The sequence below is a fragment of the Limulus polyphemus genome, unplaced genomic scaffold, assembly GCF_000517525.1.
Source record: "Limulus polyphemus unplaced genomic scaffold, Limulus_polyphemus-2.1.2 Scaffold950, whole genome shotgun sequence".
Lineage (NCBI taxonomy): Eukaryota > Metazoa > Arthropoda > Merostomata > Xiphosura > Limulidae > Limulus > Limulus polyphemus.
The window spans coordinates 169363-176536 of NW_013666560.1; the positions used below are offsets into that span (position 1 = coordinate 169363).

Genomic DNA, 7174 nt, shown 5'->3' on the forward strand with positions numbered 1-7174 from the left:
AGGCATTAGTTTTATATCTATGTGATTGTAATGGTATTTAATACATGAAGACTGTTCTTGTTGTTGTAGTTACCTGTCTTCTCTTTATTGCCTTTATATCCATTTCATCTTTATTGTAGTTTTAGTTATATTATCTTACTAATATTAACTTCCGATCAAAGTAGTTAATTAAAAACTAAAAATCGATCTGGTAACGAGTATAGCTAAATAATAAATATATTTTTCTTGCTTTGTTTCTCATAAAAATTAGAATACACTGTTTCATCAGTTGGATAAACTCCCTGTTAAGAATGTTTTTTATCCAGGTTGTATTTGTTCTTTTACAACTAGTAATGTTTTCGATTGATGTTCATATTTAGACTGTCTTTCTATTTTTTTACTAGTAATGCTTTTCTATAGATTTTTACATCCATAGTGCACTTGTTGATTTACTGTTAATTAGGTTTTTCTATATACGTTAACATCCATGCGATGTTGGTTTGATTTTAAATAAATTGATCTACTGTGGAAATTTACATATAGAATATTCTTGTTACTTTACTTTTAATTATTTCTATATATTTTAATGCAAAGTTTATCCTTGTTCGTTTACTGATAATTGCGTTTCTGTATATATGTTTACATTCAAGGTTTCCTTATTGATTTACCTTTAATAATTTTATGGAGATTTACATTCAGATTGTCTTCGTAGTTTTACTGTTAGTAAATTTTTTTATATATGTTTACATAGAGGTAGTCATTCTTGCTTTACTGTAATATTGTTGTTTTTTTTGTAGATGTTTGCATCGGATTTTTTCTTGTTGTTTTATTGTTAGTTAAGTTTTTTTAAAACCTTCTTACATACAGATTGTCCTTGTTGTTTTAATTTATTTTCTATAGCTGTTTACATACAGATTGTTGTTGTTGTTGTCTCACTGTGAGTTAAGTATTTCTATAGCTGCCTACATACAGACTGTCCTTGATGTTTTACTGTTAATTAAGTTTTTCTACTCTGTACAAACTGATTGCCCTTTTTGTTTTACTGCTAGTTAACTACTCTCATGAAATCTTATATTTCATAACCATATTTTCCAGCATGCTGTTTGTTTTTGTTTTTTGTTTTTTATGGTTTAAGAAATGCCCAAAGTACCTCATCTCACTGGTCTGTGCAGAGATGAGGATAATGAACTGAATTTTTGGTCCGTAATTCCCTGTAGAGAATTTTGAAATGCCACTTACAGCATCACGTAGGGTAGAAATGTTTTATAATGTGCTTTTAACTATATTAACTCAGTATGCAACCTCCTGAATCCAGAGGCACCATACCGTGCCCTTAGGTGTGGTGTCTGCACAGAAGTAAAAACAGTAACTATAAACTATACACAGTTTTGTGCTATGAAATATACCAATTAACTGATACCGGTATACTTTTTGCTAAGATCTTTGTTTACAACAATAAATTCGGAAACTTTCGTCTTACTGTACTTCCAGCTATCGTATGATAGGGTTCTCTGTGTTACAATAACAAACTCGGAAACTTTCGTCTTACATACTGTTTGTACTTTCAGCTATCACATTGCTGAGGTTCTATGTGTTACAATAACAAAGACAGAAACTTCCGTCTTATATACTGTTTATACTTCCAGCTATCACATTGCCGGGGTCCTCTGTGTTACAACAACAAACTCGGAAACTTTCGTCTTATATACTGTTTATACTTCCAGCTATCACATTGCCGGGGTCCTCTGTGTTACAACAACAAACTCGGAAACTTTCGTCTTATATACTGTTTGTACTTCCAGCTATCACATTGCCGGGGTCCTCTGTGTTACAACAACAAACTCGGAAACTTTCGTCTTGAGCGGTTCCGAAGTTGGAGTGGTGATTGTCGCAAGGTTGGACTCTGGTCACGTGGTACAGCGGTTGGAGGACCATCGAGGTGTGATTAACTGCTTAGTTGTGAATAGTGGCGATGACATTTTTGCAACAGGTAAGAAATTTTCGATAAATGTTGAAGCTTTTCGATGGTTAAAAATAAGAAACTGTATATATCACAAACTTTAAACAACTTGCTTTCAGCTCTTTCTATGGGTATTTTTTGTATTTGAACTAAGAATTTTGTTTGCTAGTAGATCATACTAGTTGTTGAAGTTTTCTAGTTCTCGTATTTCTAAGTAACTTTCTCACTGGTCACAGAAAACTTGTGTGATTTAAGTGCAACAAAATCTACTGTTGTTTTATTCTTGTGCCACATTTGTTCAAAAACAGTTGTAATGGTTTTAAAATGAGTTTTGGGTTTCATTGGAAAACCATTACAACTTTTGTATGTGATCCTGTGTGCTAACTTCTTAATCAGAATTCTTTCAAAAACAGGTACATATTATATTTGATTATTTATTTTAATTTCTTATGAACCCTTGAGTTAAAAGCTCATTTAGAAAGGTTTTGTATTTCTATTTTCTTAAAACGACTATTAAATGGTATTTTCAAATCTGACCGTAGTTAGAATGCTTCGCTTACTCATTTTAACCCGATTACCTTTTCAATTTATTAGTTACAGCGAAACTTTTAAAAAATGTTTACTGAAAAAAAACAAATGTGATCCAGAGTTAAATATTATACATTATTTAGCGCTACGTAGCTTTTCTTTTTTCACAAAGAGATAAAACAATGTTTAAAAGTTCTTAGGTAGTAATTACCTACCAGAAATACTTTAAGAGACTAAACCTGCCAGTTGCGTTAGTTTTCTTTATTTTAAATGCATTTTCTGGATCCCTTTAAGTTCGATAAGTAATTCTGTCGTATCTACGATTATTGCATTACAACTAGAACCATTTGATTAGAATACTGGTATTCTTCAACGAGGCTCCATTGCAGACACTTTTTAATAGTGACATTTTCTTTTTTATCCGGAAGGGTCCTCTGACTGTACCGTGTGTATTTGGTGTCTGGAAGGTTTTAACCTCCTTAACACCATCCCCTTGACGGCCCCCATCTGTCATATGAGAGTGTCTTTTGACTCGACTTTTCTGTTATTGGCTTGTGCGGACAATACAGTGCACGTGCGATCTTTGACCACAGGCTCAGACGTCCACTGCCTGCAGGGTCATTCTGGTACAGTGACCAGTCTATGCTTCGCCAGGGATAACTGTCGCTGTGTGGTGGGATGTCACGACGGCAAGAGCTATGTTTACGATATTCATTCAGCCAAATTGCTCCAGACATTAGCAGGACACTCAGATGCGGTCACCAGTCTACAGGTAAGTCAACCATATGAATATGTGTATTATTAAAACCTTTGAGACAACTCCTGATTGTATTAGCTATATGTCAATAAACAAAAATATGAAATCCTCTTAATTATGTGCATCTGCTAAACAAGATCCAGTGACTAAAGCATAATACTCCCCTCCCTCCAATAGTTCAAGAATAGGCTTGGAGGCTTATATAGCTAAAGAAAAGTTAGATACAAAATTACCAGCCAAGATACAATATTTGTTTACGATTATCCGCGTCTATTAAATCCAAAAACTCAATTACAGAGATCCGAGTGTTGTTTTTTCTCATTAACTTTTAGTGCAAGTTATGAAACATCATAATAGAGGAGTTTTACCACGTTAGCCAGGTTACATGTGATATGTTTATTATCTAAAATTTGTTTGTTTCATTATTTCTGTCACCATAGATATTTCTGCCAGATTAAAACTGATAATAATGATCTATTCGAATACAAACCTTGTACTTTAATAATATTCAGAAAAGATACTACTTCAGACAATTTTAGTCCAGTCAGCAGAAGTTGGATGAAACTATCTCGTGTATAGAACTATTGGAGCTGCGAAGTGTAATGTTTGTCTGATCGTTATGACAGCATGCATTAATCTGTTGAAACAATGTTTATTGAAGTAGGTTTAAACGTAATGAAAATTCCGTCTTTATATCACATGTTATATTTATGGCTTACGTTGCATTTCTTACCTAATTTCTAATATAAGGGAAAGGCATTTGGATTTCATTAACAATTATTTACATTCTGTATCGCATCTTTTTCTTACTGAAAATGGTTTGAAAAAAAAAGTTTTGAGCAAGTGGTTGGATTTTCCGTTTGGTTTTTTTTAAAAGATATGTGTAGCTTTTTTTCTAATATTAAATCAGTAAAAGTTGTATGCCTACTTTTTTATTGCTGGTTGTAAAATGATAATAAACAGGGACATGTTTGCAGACGCAGGAGAACGACACGTTTTTCATAAGCGCTGGAGGCAATAAGGCCCTGGTGTGGAACTTCTACTCCAAGAAAAATGAAGGTGCCCATCAGCGTCCAAAGATGCAGAAAGTCAATAATCATAAAGATGTGGTAACGTGTGTAGCAGTGTCACGTGACGGTAGCCTCGCTGTCTCAGGTAGGTTTTGCTTTTCGAACATCATAACCGACCGTAGGAACTACCACACATATGTTTCTATATAGGCGTCCTTAATTTGCTATTACAACAACTCTTCCGTGGATAAGTCAGTATGAAAACATTTGTTCTGCAACGATAGATGCCTTATATATATATGTGTGTGTGTGTGTGTCTCACGTCGTGGCTAAGCTGTCCTAGAACGACTATTGTGTGCAAAGTTTGATTATGGCTCGATTATTCAGTTTTTATAGCATTGAGAACGTTTCTTTTCATTTGTGGAACAACTTGTAAAACATAAACTAGTAAAACGGTAATGAAATTATTAACATTTGGTAATTCACACTAAAATGAAAATCAAGTAAACTGCTTATTAGATGCATTATTTAAGTAACAAGATGGACTTATAGGTTTACTGAAATGCAGCAAAACCTAAAACTGAAGGTGATATGATGTCCGTTTTCTGTTGCAGTTTTTATTAATCAACTCAGAATATTTCTATTACCAATAAACAGTAACATTCGTAGATTATATTTAACTGACTATTTATACAAAATGCTATCAAACACCCAGAAGCAACTAAATGTATCGATACAGTCATAAAAATTATCTTTTTAACGCACTTTTTAATTATTATGATGTTTTTAAAAACTAAAAAAGACTTTTAAAATAAACTATTGTTAGCGTTTGTGATTTTTTTACTTACTGCCAAAAATTCCCATATATGAGTACAAAAATTTATAGAAAACTGACTAGTTGAGTGCACCAGTACCATTCAAACTATTTCAGCGTTAGCGCAGTATTTTACAAGGTTACATACGTTAAGCACGTTATATTATAACGACTTCGGAAAGTCACCACGTCGTTACACTCCATATCGCTACGTCTGGTCATGCTCCATCTAACAATCGTGCATTTTGAAAATAGCCCTGAAGCGTAGTTTCCATTTCCAAAGGCTCTATCGTAAGGCTATCATATCCAAAGCACACCACTTCTCCTTGCAGGCTTTCCATAAGTCAGCTGGTGTACGATACGAGAATGACGGTATTCCAGTGCCCGTTTCAATGATCCGATCCATAGGCTTTGCGTCCAGCGTCTTAACCGGTATGCCTTTGTATGGAATAGCATTAATACTCTTTTCATTCTCCAGAAGGGTTGGCATGGTCAAGTGATTGGGACACTCGACTCGCAATCTGCGAGTCACAGGTTCGAATCACCGTCCCACCAAACATGCTCGCCTTTCGGCCGTGGGAGCGTTATTATGTGACGGTCAATCCCACTATTCGTTAGTAAAAGAGTAACCCCAGAGTTGGCGGTGGGTAGTGATAACTAGCTGCCTTCCCTCTAGTATTTTATTGCTAAATTAAGGACGGCTAGCGCAGATAGCCCTCGTGTAGCTTTACGCAAAATTCAAAACAATCCAAAACATTTGCTTAAGGTATACGAAATTTGAAAGAGAGGTACGAATGGGAAGCCTTATCTTGTTGAACACATACATACCTTGTTGGCCTCGTTTCCAGAAGGAGGTCGTTCTTGATTATTTTGCATAATGTTGCCTCGAACTCGTGGGCAGTTTTTGCCACTGATCATTGTTTTCGTGAATTCTCATCTGTTACAAAATGACGCATTTTGGTTTCGACAGCTGGGGTACGGCTCGTTGCAGGTCTCTTTTTGGACAATCCTAATGACTCCACTTGAACCATATTCCTTTTTTTTTTCCAATGACATTAAGTACAAGGGATGTCCCTGTCTTAGAAATTCTAAATCCTCAATCTGAACACATCTATATAATTATAGTGTATAAATATTTTGAGTCGGAAAGGGCTGTTGCATACCCTTTCCAAAAGCAATCACTTTTCGGTGTCATCACACTAACAACATAACTTCGAACAATTTTAAAATATAGTTCTGGTACATGTCATTCCAGTGCGACTTTATATGGATGTGGTTGTCATGGATAATGACTATTTTTATAATAATTCTATTAAAGAAAATTACATGTAAAAAGTTGGGTTTATTCAAGATAAGACTGTTTTAGACTAACCGAGTTTTTAACCAAGTGTTATATTATAGTTTTTTTCAACCCAAGCAAATTTTAAAACCTAATAAGTATTTATTTTAAATATTATTCTTGAACTTCTTGCTTCGTACAATGAGTTTTGTGAAAATTTTAGACTTTTGACTGTTATATGTTAGCGTGCCCAGACTGTCATTTCAAAGATTCACATTTCGAGTTCCGTAACCGCAACAACATGTTCAAACATTTGGGGCCGTGGGTGCGCTATAAGGGTAACGATGAAATTCCACTATTCAGTCAGAAAAAATAGTAGGTAAAGTGTTTGCGGTGAAAGCTGTTAGCTAGATGCCTTCTCTTTAGTCTGTTAGTTCAAAATTATGAGTGAATATGTGCAGGTAGCCCTTGTGTAGCTTTGGTTGAAAGCCCTGAACAACAATCTTTGTTTTAATGGTATTTGCTTTATAATTTCATTCTATCTGAAGTTGAATTATTCCCGGTTGTTATGAACTAAACATATTTCTATATTTTTACAGTTCAATTGTGTCAGAATATAAAATTTAATTATTTTTGCCAATTGTCAAAATAAAAGGCTTTTAGTTATACTTCTTAATAGTATAAATATTTACTGTGTTGTTTGGGCTTAGAATTATTCTACAATAGGTGTCTATGACTTGTTAGCGATAAATTCATCGATAAATGAACAGCACGCACTTTACTGTTTTCAAAATAATATACACAGCGTGGTCACAAATAAATAAACACCACCTTTTCAGAAAAAACG

General features: G+C 34.3%; 1 pseudogene; it reads left to right on the forward strand.

Moving 5' to 3' along the window:
- Window positions 1–7174, forward strand: part of LOC106461391 — a 150999-nt pseudogene that overhangs the window by 125923 nt on the left and 17902 nt on the right.